This window comes from Schistocerca cancellata, chromosome 10 (assembly GCF_023864275.1).
Source record: "Schistocerca cancellata isolate TAMUIC-IGC-003103 chromosome 10, iqSchCanc2.1, whole genome shotgun sequence".
Taxonomy (NCBI): Eukaryota; Metazoa; Arthropoda; class Insecta; order Orthoptera; family Acrididae; genus Schistocerca; species Schistocerca cancellata.
In genome coordinates, this window is record NC_064635.1 from 178,518,636 (window position 1) to 178,532,590 (window position 13,955).

A 13,955-nucleotide genomic window follows, 5' to 3' on the forward strand; every position below is an offset into this window, starting at 1 on the left:
CCTAGGTTAACATTTCTCCACTAGTTGGAGAAATGTGGGCCTCCTCCTCCCCTTACAACCCTCCTTCCCTCACCGAATGAGCCTTCTGCTGCAATTGAGTTGCTTCCTACCGACCTACACTCGCTTTTTAAAGACATATGCCACTGCAAATGATACTTCCTAACACATTATTCCCTTTTGTTCCTTGTGGGATCCAAATTTTCCTGTCATTTCCAAGGATCTTGATGATTCCAACATTTGTCGCAATGTTTGACTCATACAAGGTGGTCGTCGTAGTACTACTTATGTTTGAGAAATATTTAACAAGTGGTATATGCAACGCGGAGCCATCGTGAGCCACAAAATTTCTCGTCAGCTGTGACACTAGAATGTAATAGCTCTCTTTAGCCATCTAAGTATAGAACCTAGGTTAACATTTCTCCACTAGTTGGAGAAATGTGGGCCTCCTCCTCCCCTTACAGCCCTCCTTTCCTCACCGAATGAGCCTTCTGCTGCAATTGCCTTGTTTCCTACCGACCTAAACTCGCTTTATAAAGACATATGCCACAGCAAATGATACTTCCTAACACATTAATCGATGTTGGCTTCCAAATTTTGCTGTCTTTTCCAAGGATCTTGATGATTCCAACAGTTGTCGCAATGTTTGACTGATACAAATTGGTCGTCGTAGTAGTACTTATGTTTGAGAAATATTTAACAAGTGGTATATGCAACGCAGAGCCATCGAGGGCCACAAAATTTCTCGTCGGCTGTGACACTATAATGTAATAGCTCTCTTTAGCCAAATAAGTATAGAACCTAGGTTAACATTTCTCCACTAGTTGGAGAAATGTGGGCCTCCTCCTCCCCTTACAGCCCTCCTTCCCTCACCAAATGAGCCTTCTGCTGCAATTGCGTTGTTTCCTACCGACCTAAACTCGCTTTTTAAAGACATATGCCACTGCAAATGATACTTCCTAACACATTAATCGATGTTGTTCCTTGTGGGATCCAAATTTTCCTGTCATTTCCAAGGATCTTGATGATTCCAACAGTTGTCGCAATGTTTGACTGATACAAGGTGGTCGTCGTAGTACTACTTATGTTTGAGAAGTATTTAACAAGTGGTATATGCAACGCAGAGCCATCGTGAGCCACAAAATTTCTCGTCGGCTGTGACACTATAATGTAATAGCTCTCTTTAGCCATCTAAGTATAGAACCTAGGTTAACATTTCTCCCCTAGTTGGAGAAATGTGGGCCTCCTCCTCCCCTTACAGCCCTCCTTCCCTCACCAAATGAGCCTTCTGCTGCAATTGCGTTGTTTCCTACCGACCTAAACTCGCTTTTTAAAGACATATGCCACTGCAAATGATACATCCTAACACATTAATCGATGTTGTTCCTTGTGGGATCCAAATTTTCCTGTCTTTTCCAAGGATCTTGATGATTCCAACAGTTGTCGCAATGTTTGTCTGATACAAGGTGGTCGTCGTAGTACTACTTATGTTTCAGAAATATTTAACAAGTGGTATATGCAACGCAGAGTCATCGTGAGCCACAAAATTTCTCGTCGGCTGTGACACTTTAATGTAATTGCTCTCTTTAGCCATCTAAGTATAGAACCTAGGTTAACATTTCTCCACTAGTTGGAGAAATGTGGGCCTCCTCCTCCCCTTACAACCCTCCTTTCCTCACCGAATGAGCCTTCTGCTGCAATTGCGTTCCTTCCTACCGACCTAAACTCGCTTTTTAAAGACATATGCCACAGCAAATGATACTTCCTAACACTTTAATCGATGTTGTTCCTTGTGGGTTCCAAATTTTCCTGTCATTTCCAAGGATCTTGATGATTGCAACAGTTGTCGCAATGTTTGACTGATACAAGGTGGTCGTCGTAGTACTACTTATGTTTGAGAAATATTTAACAAGTGGTATATGCAACGCAGAGCCATCGAGGGCCACAAAATTTCTCGTCGGCTGTGACACTATAATGTAATAGGTCTCTTTAGCCATCTAAGTATAGAACCTAGGTTAACATTTCTCCACTAGTTGGAGAAATGTGGGCCTCCTCCTCCCCTTACAGCCCTCCTTCCCTCACCGAATGAGCCTTCTGCTGCAATTGCGTTGTTTCCTACCGACCTAAACTCGCTTTTTAAAGACATATGCTGTTGTGGCGTAGCCAGAGCCACGCCACTCTGAGGTAGCCGAAAGGCACGCGATGTAATGCAGACGGGCGTGAATTCTGGAACAGGATAACTATTGAATTGTAGCAAGAAAAGTACGTAGTTGCTTTATACTTAACTTTTATTCTCTGATGAATACAGCGTTCTTCTTGAGACATTTATACTATAACTCTCAAAGTAGGTAAGGCTAATGGCGCCTTGCTAGGTCGTAGTCATGTGCTTAGCTGAAGGCTATTCTAACTGTCTCTCGGCAAATGAGAGGAAGGCCTCGTACGTCTAGTCGCTAGCAATGTCGTCCGTACAACTGGGCGAGTGCTAGTCCGTCTTTCTAGACCTGCCATGTGGTGGCGCTAGGTCTGCAAGTACTGATGGCGGCGACACGCGGGTCCGACATGTACTAATGGACCGCGGCCGATTTAAGCTACCACCTAGCAAGTGTGGTGTCTGGCGGTGACACCACATATGCCACAGCAAATGATACTTCCTAACACATTAATCGATGTTGTTCCTTGTGGGTTCCAAATTTTCCTGTCATTTCCAAGGATCTTGATGATTCCAACAGTTGTCGCAATGTTTGACTGATACAAGGTGGTCGTCGTAGTATTACTTATGTTTGAGAAATATTTAACAAGTGGTATATGCAACGCAGAGCCATCGAGGGCCACAAAATTTTTCGTCGGCTGTGACAATATAATGTAATAGGTCTCTTTAGCCATCTAAGTATAGAACCTAGGTTAACATTTCTCCACTAGTTGGAAAAATGTGGGCCTCCTCCTCCCCTTACAGCCCTCCTTTCCTCACCGAATGAGCCTTCTGCTGCAATTGCGTTGTTTCCTACCGACCTAAACTCGCTTTTTAAAGACATATGCCACAGCAAGTGATACTTCCTAACACATTAATCGATGTTGTTCCTTGTGGGTTCCAAATTTTCCTGTCATTTCCAAGGATCTTGATGATTCCAACAGTTGTCGCAATGTTTGACTGATACAAGGTGGTCGTCGTAGTACTACTTATGTTTGAGAAATATTTAACAAGTGGTATATGCAACGCAGAGCCATCGTGAGCCACAAAATTTCTCGTCGGCTGTGACACTATAATGTAATAGGTCTCTTTAGCCATCTAAGTATAGAACCTAGGTTAACATTTCTCCACTAGTTGGAGAAATGTGGGCCTCCTCCTCCCCTTACAGCCCTCCTTCCCTCACCGAATGAGCCTTCTGCTGCAATTGCGTTGTTTCCTACCGACCTAAACTCGCTTTTTAAAGACATATGCCACAGCAAGTGATACTTCCTAACACATTAATCGATGTTGTTCCTTGTGGGTTCCAAATTTTCCTGTCATTTCCAAGGATCTTGATGATTCCAACAGTTGTCGCAATGTTTGACTGATACAAGGTGGTCGTCGTAGTACTACTTATGTTCCAGAAATATTTAACAAGTGGTATATGCAACGCAGAGCCATCGTGAGCCACAAAATTTTTCGTCGGCTGTGACACTATAATGTAATAGCTCGCTTTAGCCATCTAAGTATAGAACCTAGGTTAACATTTCTCCACTAGTTGGAGAAATGTGGGCCTCCTCCTCCCCTTACAACCCTCCTTCCCTCACCGAATGAGCCTTCTGCTGCAATTGCGTTGTTTCCTACCGACCTAAACTCGCTTTTTAAAGACATATGCCACAGCAAATGATACTTCCTAACACATTAATCGATGTTGTTCCTTGTGGGATTCAAATTTTCCTGTCATTTCCAAGGATCTTGATGATTCCAACAGTTGTCGCAATGTTTGACTGATACAAGGTGGTCGTCGTAGTACTACTTATGTTTGAGACGTATTTAACAAGTGGTATGTGCAACGCAGAGCCATCGTGAGCCACAAAATTTCTCGTCGGCTGTGACACTATAATGTAATAGCTCTCTTTAGCCATCTAAGTATAGAACCTAGGTTAACATTTCTCCACTAGTTGGAGAAATGTGGGCCTCCTCCTCCCCTTACAGCCCTCCTTTCCTAACCGAATGAGCCTTCTGCTGCAATTGCGTTGCTTCCTACCGACCTACACTCGCTTTTTAAAGACATATGCCACTGCAAATGATACTTCCTAACACATTATTCCCTTTTGTTCCTTGTGGGATCCAAATTTTCCTGTCATTTCCAAGGATCTTGATGATTCCAACATTTGTCGCAATGTTTGACTCATACAAGGTGGTCGTCGTAGTACTACTTATGTTTGAGAAATATTTAACAAGTGGTATATGCAACGCGGAGCCATCGTGAGCCACAAAATTTCTCGTCAGCTGTGACACTAGAATGTAATAGCTCTCTTTAGCCATCTATGTATAGAACCTAGGTTAACATTTCTCCACTAGTTGGAGAAATGTGGGCCTCCTCCTCCCCTTACAGCCCTCCTTTCCTCACCGAATGAGCCTTCTGCTGCAATTGCCTTGTTTCCTACCGACCTAAACTCGCTTTTTAAAGACATATGCCACAGCAAATGATACTTCCTAACACATTAATCGATGTTGGCTTCCAAATTTTGCTGTCTTTTCCAAGGATCTTGATGATTCCAACAGTTGTCGCAATGTTTGACTGATACAAATTGGTCGTCGTAGTACTACTTATGTTTGAGAAATATTTAACAAGTGGTATATGCAACGCAGAGCCATCGAGGGCCACAAAATTTCTCGTCGGCTGTGACACTATAATGTAATAGCTCTCTTTAGCCAAATAAGTATAGAACCTAGGTTAACATTTCTCCACTAGTTGGAGAAATGTGGGCCTCCTCCTCCCCTTACAGCCCTCCTTCCCTCACCAAATGAGCCTTCTGCTGCAATTGCGTTGTTTCCTACCGACCTAAACTCGCTTTTTAAAGACATATGCCACTGCAAATGATACTTCCTAACACATTAATCGATGTTGTTCCTTGTGGGATCCAAATTTTCCTGTCATTTCCAAGGATCTTGATGATTCCAACAGTTGTCGCAATGTTTGACTGATACAAGGTGGTCGTCGTAGTACTACTTATGTTTGAGAAGTATTTAACAAGTGGTATATGCAACGCAGAGCCATCGTGAGCCACAAAATTTCTCGTCGGCTGTGACACTATAATGTAATAGCTCTCTTTAGCCATTTAAGTATAGAACCTAGGTTAACATTTCTCCCCTAGTTGGAGAAATTTGGACCTCCTCCTCCCCTTACAGCCCTCCTTTCCTCACCGAAGGAGCCTTCTGCTGCAATTGCGTTGTTTCCTACCGACCTAAACTCGCTTTTTAAAGACATATGCCACAGCAAATGATACTTCCTAACACATTAATCGATGTTGGCTTCCAAATTTTGCTGTCTTTTCCAAGGATCTTGATGATTCCAACAGTTGTCGCAATGTTTGACTGATACAAATTGGTCGTCGTAGTACTACTTATGTTTGAGAAATATTTAACAAGTGGTATATGCAACGCAGAGCCATCGAGGGCCACAAAATGTCTCGTCGGCTGTGACACTATAATGTAATAGCTCTCTTTAGCCAAATAAGTATAGAACCTAGGTTAACATTTCTCCACTAGTTGGAGAAATGTGGGCCTCCTCCTCCCCTTACAGCCCTCCTTCCCTCACCAAATGAGCCTTCTGCTGCAATTGCGTTGTTTCCTACCGACCTAAACTCGCTTTTTAAAGACATATGCCACTGCAAATGATACTTCCTAACACATTAATCGATGTTGTTCCTTGTGGGATCCAAATTTTCCTGTCATTTCCAAGGATCTTGATGATTCCAACAGTTGTCGCAATGTTTGACTGATACAAGGTGGTCGTCGTAGTACTACTTATGTTTGAGAAGTATTTAACAAGTGGTATATGCAACGCAGAGCCATCGTGAGCCACAAAATTTCTCGTCGGCTGTGACACTATAATGTAATAGCTCTCTTTAGCCATCTAAGTATAGAACCTAGGTTAACATTTCTCCCCTAGTTGGAGAAATGTGGGCCTCCTCCTCCCCTTACAGCCCTCCTTCCCTCACCAAATGAGCCTTCTGCTGCAATTGCGTTGTTTCCTACCGACCTAAACTCGCTTTTTAAAGACATATGCCACTGCAAATGATACTTCCTAACACATTAATCGATGTTGTTCCTTGTGGGATCCAAATTTTCCTGTCTTTTCCAAGGATCTTGATGATTCCAACAGTTGTCGCAATGTTTGTCTGATACAAGGTGGTCGTCGTAGTACTACTTATGTTTCAGAAATATTTAACAAGTGGTATATGCAACGCAGAGTCATCGTGAGCCACAAAATTTCTCGTCGGCTGTGACACTTTAATGTAATTGCTCTCTTTAGCCATCTAAGTATAGAACCTAGGTTAACATTTCTCCACTAGTTGGAGAAATGTGGGCCTCCTCCTCCCCTTACAACCCTCCTTTCCTCACCGAATGAGCCTTCTGCTGCAATTGCGTTCCTTCCTACCGACCTAAACTCGCTTTTTAAAGACATATGCCACTGCAACTGATACTTCCTAACACATTAATCGATGTTGTTCCCTGTGGGTTCCAAATTTTCCTGTCATTTCCAAGGATCTTGATGATTCTAACAGTTGTCGCAATGTTTGTCTGATACAAGGTGGTCGTCATAGTACTACTTATGTTTCAGAAATATTTAACAAGTGGTATATGCAACGCAGAGTCATCGTGAGCCACAAAATTTCTCGTCGGCTGTGACACTTTAATGTAATAGCTCTCTTTAGCCATCTAAGTATAGAACCTAGGTTAACATTTCTCCACTAGTTGGAGAAATGTGGGCCTCCTCCTCCCCTTACAGCCCTCCTTTCCTCACCGAATGAGCCTTCTGCTGCAATTGCGTTGCTTCCTACCGACCTAAAATCGCTTTTTAAAGACATATGCCACTGCAAATGATACTTCCTAACACATTAATCGATGTTGTTCCCTGTGGGTTCCAAATTTTCCTGTCATTTCCAAGGATCTTGATGATTCTAATAGTTGTCGCAATGTTTGACTGATACAAGGTGGTCGTCGTAGTACTACTTATGTTTCAGAAATATTTAACAAGTGGTATATGCAACGCAGAGTCATCGTGAGCCACAAAATTTTTCGTCGGCTGTGACACTTTAATGTAATAGCTCTCTTTAGCCATCTAAGTATAGAACCTAGGTTAACATTTCTCCACTAGTTGGAGAAATGTGGGCCTCCTCCTCCCCTTACAGCCCTCCTTTCCTCACCGAATGAGCCTTCTGCTGCAATTGCGTTGCTTCCTACCGACCTAAGCTCGCTTTTTAAAGACATATGCCACAGCAAATGATACTTCCTAACACATTAATCGATGTTGTTCCTTGCTGGTTCCAAATTTTCCTGTCATTTCCAAGGATCTTGATGATTCCAACAGTTGTCGCAATGTTTGACTGATACAAGGTGGTCTTCGTAGTACTACTTATGTTTCAGAAATATTTAACAAGTGGTATATGCAACGAGGAGTCATCGTGAGCCACAAAATTTCTCGTCGGCTGTGACACTTTAATGTAATAGCTCTCTTTAGCCATCTAAGTATAGAACCTAGGTTAACATTTCTCCACTAGTTGGAGAAATGTGGGCCTCCTCCTCCCCTTACAGCCCTCCTTTCCTCACCGAATGAGCGTTCTGCTGCAATTGCGTTGTTTCCTACCGACCTAAACTCGCTTTTTAAAGACATATGCCACAGCAAATGATACTTCCTAACACATTAATCGATGTTGTTCCTTGTGGGTTCCAAATTTTCCTGTCATTTCCAAGGATCTTAATGATTCCAACAGTTGTTGCAATGTTTGACTGATACAAGGTGGTCGTCGTAGTACTACTTATGTTTCAGAAATATTTAACAAGTGGTATATGCAACGCAGAGCCATCGTGAGCCACAAAATTTCTCGTCGGCTGTGACACTATAATGTAGTAGCTCTGTTTAGCCATCTAAGCATCGAACCTAGGTTAACATTTCTCCACTAGTTGGAGAAATGTGGGCCACCTCCTCCCCTTCCAGCCCTCCTTCCCTCTCCGAATGAGCCTTCTGCTGCAATTGCGTTGTTTCCTACCGGTCTAAACTCGCTTTTTAAAGACATATGCCACAGCAAATGATACTTCCTAACACATTATTCGCCTTTGTTCCTTGTGGGATCCAAATTTTCCTGTCATTTCCAAGGATCTTGATGATTCCAACAGTTGTCGCAATATTTGACTGATACAAGGTGGTCGTCGTAGTACTACTTATGTTTCAGAAATATTTAACAAGTGGTATATGCAACGTAGAGCCATCGTGAGCCAGAAAATTTCTCGTCGGCTGTGACACTATTATGTAATAGCTCTCTTTAGCCATCTAAGCATCGAACCTAGGTTAACATTTCTCCACTAGTTGGAGAAATGTGGGCCACCTCCTCCCCTTACAGCCCTCCTTCCCTCACCGAATGAGCCTTCTGCTGCAATTGCGTTGCTTCCTACCGACCTAAACTCGCTTTCTAAAGACATATGCCACAGCAAATGATACTTCCTAACACATTAATCGATGTTGTTCCTTGTGGGTTCCAAATTTTCCTGTCTTTTCCAAGGATCTTGATGATTCCAACAGTTGTCGCAATGTTTGACTGATACAAGCTGGTCGTCGTAGTACTACTTATGTTTCAGAATTATTTAACAAGTGGTATATGCAACGCAGAGTCATCGTGAGCCACAAAATATCTCGTCGGCTGTGACACTATTATGTAATAGCGCTCTTTAGCCATCTAAGTATAGAACCTAGGTTAACATTTCTCCACTAGTTGGAGAAATGTGGGCCACCTCCTCCCCTTCCAGCCCTCCTTCCCTCACCGAATGAGCCTTCTGCTGCAATTGCGTTGTTTCCTACCGACCTAAACTCGCTTTTTAAAGTTATATACCACAGCAAATGATACCTCCTAACACATTAATCGATGTTGTTCTTTGTGGGTTCCAAATTTTCCTGTCATTTCCAAGGATCTTGATGATTCCAACAGTTGTCGCAATGTTTGACTGATACAAGGGGGTCGTCGTAGTACTACTTATGTTTGAGAAATATTTAACAAGTGGTATATGCAACGCAGAGCCATCGTGAGCCACAAAATTTCTCGTCGGCTGTGACACTATAATGTAATAGCTCTCTTTAGCCATCTAAGTATAGAACCGAGGTTAACATTTCTCCACTACTTGGAGAAATGTGGGCCTCCTCCTCCCCTTACAGCCCTCCTTTCCTCACCGAATGAGCCTTCTGCTGCAATTGCGTTGCTTCCTACCGACCTACACTCGCTTTTTAAAGACATATGCCACTGCAAATGATACTTCCTAACACATTATTCGCCTTTGTTCCTTGTGGGATCCAAATTTTTTTGTCATTTCCAAGGATCTTGATGATTCCAACCGTTGTCGCAATGTTTGACTGATACAAGGTGGTCGTCGTAGTACTACTTATGTTTCAGAAATATTTAACAAGTGGTATATGCAACGCAGAGCCATCGTGAGCCACAAAATTTCTCGTCGGCTGTGACACTATAATGTAATAGCTCTCTTTAGCCATCTAAGCATCGAACCTAGGTTAACATTTCTCCACTAGTTGGAGAAATGTGGGCCACCTCCTCCCCTTCCAGCCCTCCTTCCCTCACCGAATGAGCCTTCTGCTGCAATTGCGTTGTTTCCTACCGACCTAAACTCGCTTTTTAAAGACATATGCCACTGCAAATGATACTTCCTAACACATTAATCGATGTTGTTCCTTGTGGGTTGCAAATTTTCCTGTCATTTCCAAGGATCTTGATGAATCCAACAGTTGTCACAATGTTTGACTGATGCAAGGGGGTCGAAGTAGTGCTACTTATGTTTGAGAAATATTTAACAAGTGGTATATGCAACGCGGAGCCATCGTGAGCCACAAAATCTCTCGTCGGCTGTGACACTAGAATGTAATAGCTCTCTTTAGCCATCTAAGTATAGAACCTAGATCAACATTTCCCCACTAGTTGGAGAAATGTGGGCCTCCTCCTCCCCTTACAGCCCTCCTTCCCTCACCGATTGAGCCTTCTGCGGCAATTGTGTTATTTCATACCGACGTAAACTCGCTTTTTAAAGACATATGCCACTGCAAATGATACTTCCTAACACATGATTCGCAGTTGTTCCTTGTGGGTTCCAAACTTTCCTGTCATTTCCAAGGATCTTGAAGAGTCCATCAGTTGTCGCAACGTTTGACTGATACAAGGTGGTCGTCGTAGTAATACTTATGTTGCAGAAATATTTAACAAGTGGTATATGTAACGCAGAGCCATCGTGAGGCACAAAATTTTCCGTCGTCTGTGACACTAGAATGTAATAGTTCTCTTTAGCCATCAAAGTATAGAAACTAGGTTAACATTTCTCAACTAGTTGGAGAAATGTGAGCCTCCTCCTCCCCTTGCAGCCCTCCTTCCCTCATCGAATGAGCCTTCTGCTGCAATTGCGTTGTTTCCTACCGACCTAAACTCGCTTTTAAAACAAATTTGCCAATGCAAATGATACCTCCTAACACATGATTCGCAGTTGTTCCTTGTGGGTTCCAAATTTTCTTGTCATTTCCAAGGATCTTGATGATTCCAACAGTTGTCGCAATGTTTGACTGATTCAAGGTGGTCGTCGTAGTACTATATATGTTTCAGAAATATTTAACAAGTGGTATATGCAACGCAGAGCCATCGTGAGCCACAAAATTTTTCGTCGGCTGTGACATTAGAATGTAGTAACTCTTTTTAGCCTTCTAAGAATAGAACCTAGGTTAACATTTCTCCACTAGTTGGAGAAATGTGGGCCTCCTCCTGAACTTACAGCCCTCCTTCCCTCACCGAATGAGCCTTCTGCTGCAATTGCTTGTTTTCCTACCGACATTCACTCGATTTTTAAAGACATATGCCACTGTTAATGATGCCTAATAACACATGATTCGCAGTTGTTCCTTGTAGGTTCCAAATTTTCCTGTCATTTCCAAGGATCTTGATGATTCCAACAGTTGTCGCAAAGTTTGACTGACACAAGGTGGTCGTCGTAGTACTACTTATGTTTGAGAAATATTTAACAAGTGGTATATGCAACGCAGAGCCATCGTGAGCCACAAAATTTCTCGTCGGCTGTGACACTATAATGTAATAGCTCTCTTTAGCCATCTAAGTATAGAACCGAGGTTAACATTTCTCCACTACTTGGAGAAATGTGGGCCTCCTCCTCCCCTTACAGCCCTCCTTTCCTCACCGAATGAGCCTTCTGCTGCAATTGCGTTGCTTCCTACCGACCTACACTCGCTTTTTAAAGACATATGCCACTGCAAATGATACTTCCTAACACATTATTCGCCTTTGTTCCTTGTGGGATCCAAATTTTTTTGTCATTTCCAAGGATCTTGATGATTCCAACCGTTGTCGCAATGTTTGACTGATACAAGGTGGTCGTCGTAGTACTACTTATGTTTCAGAAATATTTAACAAGTGGTATATGCAACGCAGAGCCATCGTGAGCCACAAAATTTCTCGTCGGCTGTGACACTATAATGTAATAGCTCTCTTTAGCCATCTAAGCATCGAACCTAGGTTAACATTTCTCCACTAGTTGGAGAAATGTGGGCCACCTCCTCCCCTTCCAGCCCTCCTTCCCTCACCGAATGAGCCTTCTGCTGCAATTGCGTTGTTTCCTACCGACCTAAACTCGCTTTTTAAAGACATATGCCACTGCAAATGATACTTCCTAACACATTAATCGATGTTGTTCCTTGTGGGTTGCAAATTTTCCTGTCATTTCCAAGGATCTTGATGAATCCAACAGTTGTCACAATGTTTGACTGATGCAAGGGGGTCGAAGTAGTGCTACTTATGTTTGAGAAATATTTAACAAGTGGTATATGCAACGCGGAGCCATCGTGAGCCACAAAATCTCTCGTCGGCTGTGACACTAGAATGTAATAGCTCTCTTTAGCCATCTAAGTATAGAACCTAGATCAACATTTCCCCACTAGTTGGAGAAATGTGGGCCTCCTCCTCCCCTTACAGCCCTCCTTCCCTCACCGATTGAGCCTTCTGCGGCAATTGTGTTATTTCATACCGACGTAAACTCGCTTTTTAAAGACATATGCCACTGCAAATGATACTTCCTAACACATGATTCGCAGTTGTTCCTTGTGGGTTCCAAACTTTCCTGTCATTTCCAAGGATCTTGAAGAGTCCATCAGTTGTCGCAACGTTTGACTGATACAAGGTGGTCGTCGTAGTAATACTTATGTTGCAGAAATATTTAACAAGTGGTATATGTAACGCAGAGCCATCGTGAGGCACAAAATTTTCCGTCGTCTGTGACACTAGAATGTAATAGTTCTCTTTAGCCATCAAAGTATAGAAACTAGGTTAACATTTCTCAACTAGTTGGAGAAATGTGAGCCTCCTCCTCCCCTTGCAGCCCTCCTTCCCTCATCGAATGAGCCTTCTGCTGCAATTGCGTTGTTTCCTACCGACCTAAACTCGCTTTTAAAACAAATTTGCCAATGCAAATGATACCTCCTAACACATGATTCGCAGTTGGTCCTTGTGGGTTCCAAATTTTCTTGTCATTTCCAAGGATCTTGATGATTCCAACAGTTGTCGCAATGTTTGACTGATTCAAGGTGGTCGTCGTAGTACTATATATGTTTCAGAAATATTTAACAAGTGGTATATGCAACGCAGAGCCATCGTGAGCCACAAAATTTTTCGTCGGCTGTGACATTAGAATGTAGTAACTCTTTTTAGCCTTCTAAGAATAGAACCTAGGTTAACATTTCTCCACTAGTTGGAGAAATGTGGGCCTCCTCCTGAACTTACAGCCCTCCTTCCCTCACCGAATGAGCCTTCTGCTGCAATTGCTTGTTTTCCTACCGACATTCACTCGATTTTTAAAGACATATGCCACTGTTAATGATGCCTAATAACACATGATTCGCAGTTGTTCCTTGTAGGTTCCAAATTTTCCTGTCATTTCCAAGGATCTTGATGATTCCAACAGTTGTCGCAAAGTTTGACTGACACAAGGTGGTCGTCGTAGTACAACTTATGTTCCAGAATTTTTTAACAAGTGGTATATGCAACGCAGAGCCATCGTGAGCCACAAAATTTCTCGTCGGCTGTGACACTAGAATGTAATAGCTCTCTTTAGCCATCTAAGTATAGAACCTAGGTTAACATTTCTCCACTAGTTGGAGAAATGTGGGCGTCCTCCTCCCCTTACAGCCCTCCTTCCCTCACCGAATGAGCCTTCTGCTGCAATTGCTTTGTTTCCTACCGACATAAACTCGATTTTTAAAGACATATGCCACTGTTAATGATGCTTAATAAGACATGATTAGTTGTTGCTTATTGTGGGTTCCAAATTTTCCTGTCATTTCCAAGGATCAAGTTGGTTCCAACAGTTGTCGCAATGTTTGACTGATACAAGGTGGTCGTCGTAGTACTACTTATGTTTCAGAAATATTTAACAAGTGGTATATGTAACGCAGAACCATTGTGAGCCACAAAATTTCTCGTCGGCAGTGACACTGGAATGTAATAGATCTCTTTAGCCATCATAGGTTAACATTTCTCCACTAGTTGGAGAAATGTGTGCCTCCTCCTCCCCTTACAGCCCTCCTTCCCTCATCGAATGAGCCTTCTGCTGCAATTGCGTTGTTTCCTACCGACATAAACTCGCTTTTTAAAGACATATGCCACTGTTAATGATGCTTCCTAACACATGATTCGCAGTTGTTCCTTGTAGGTTCCAAATTTTCCTGTCATTT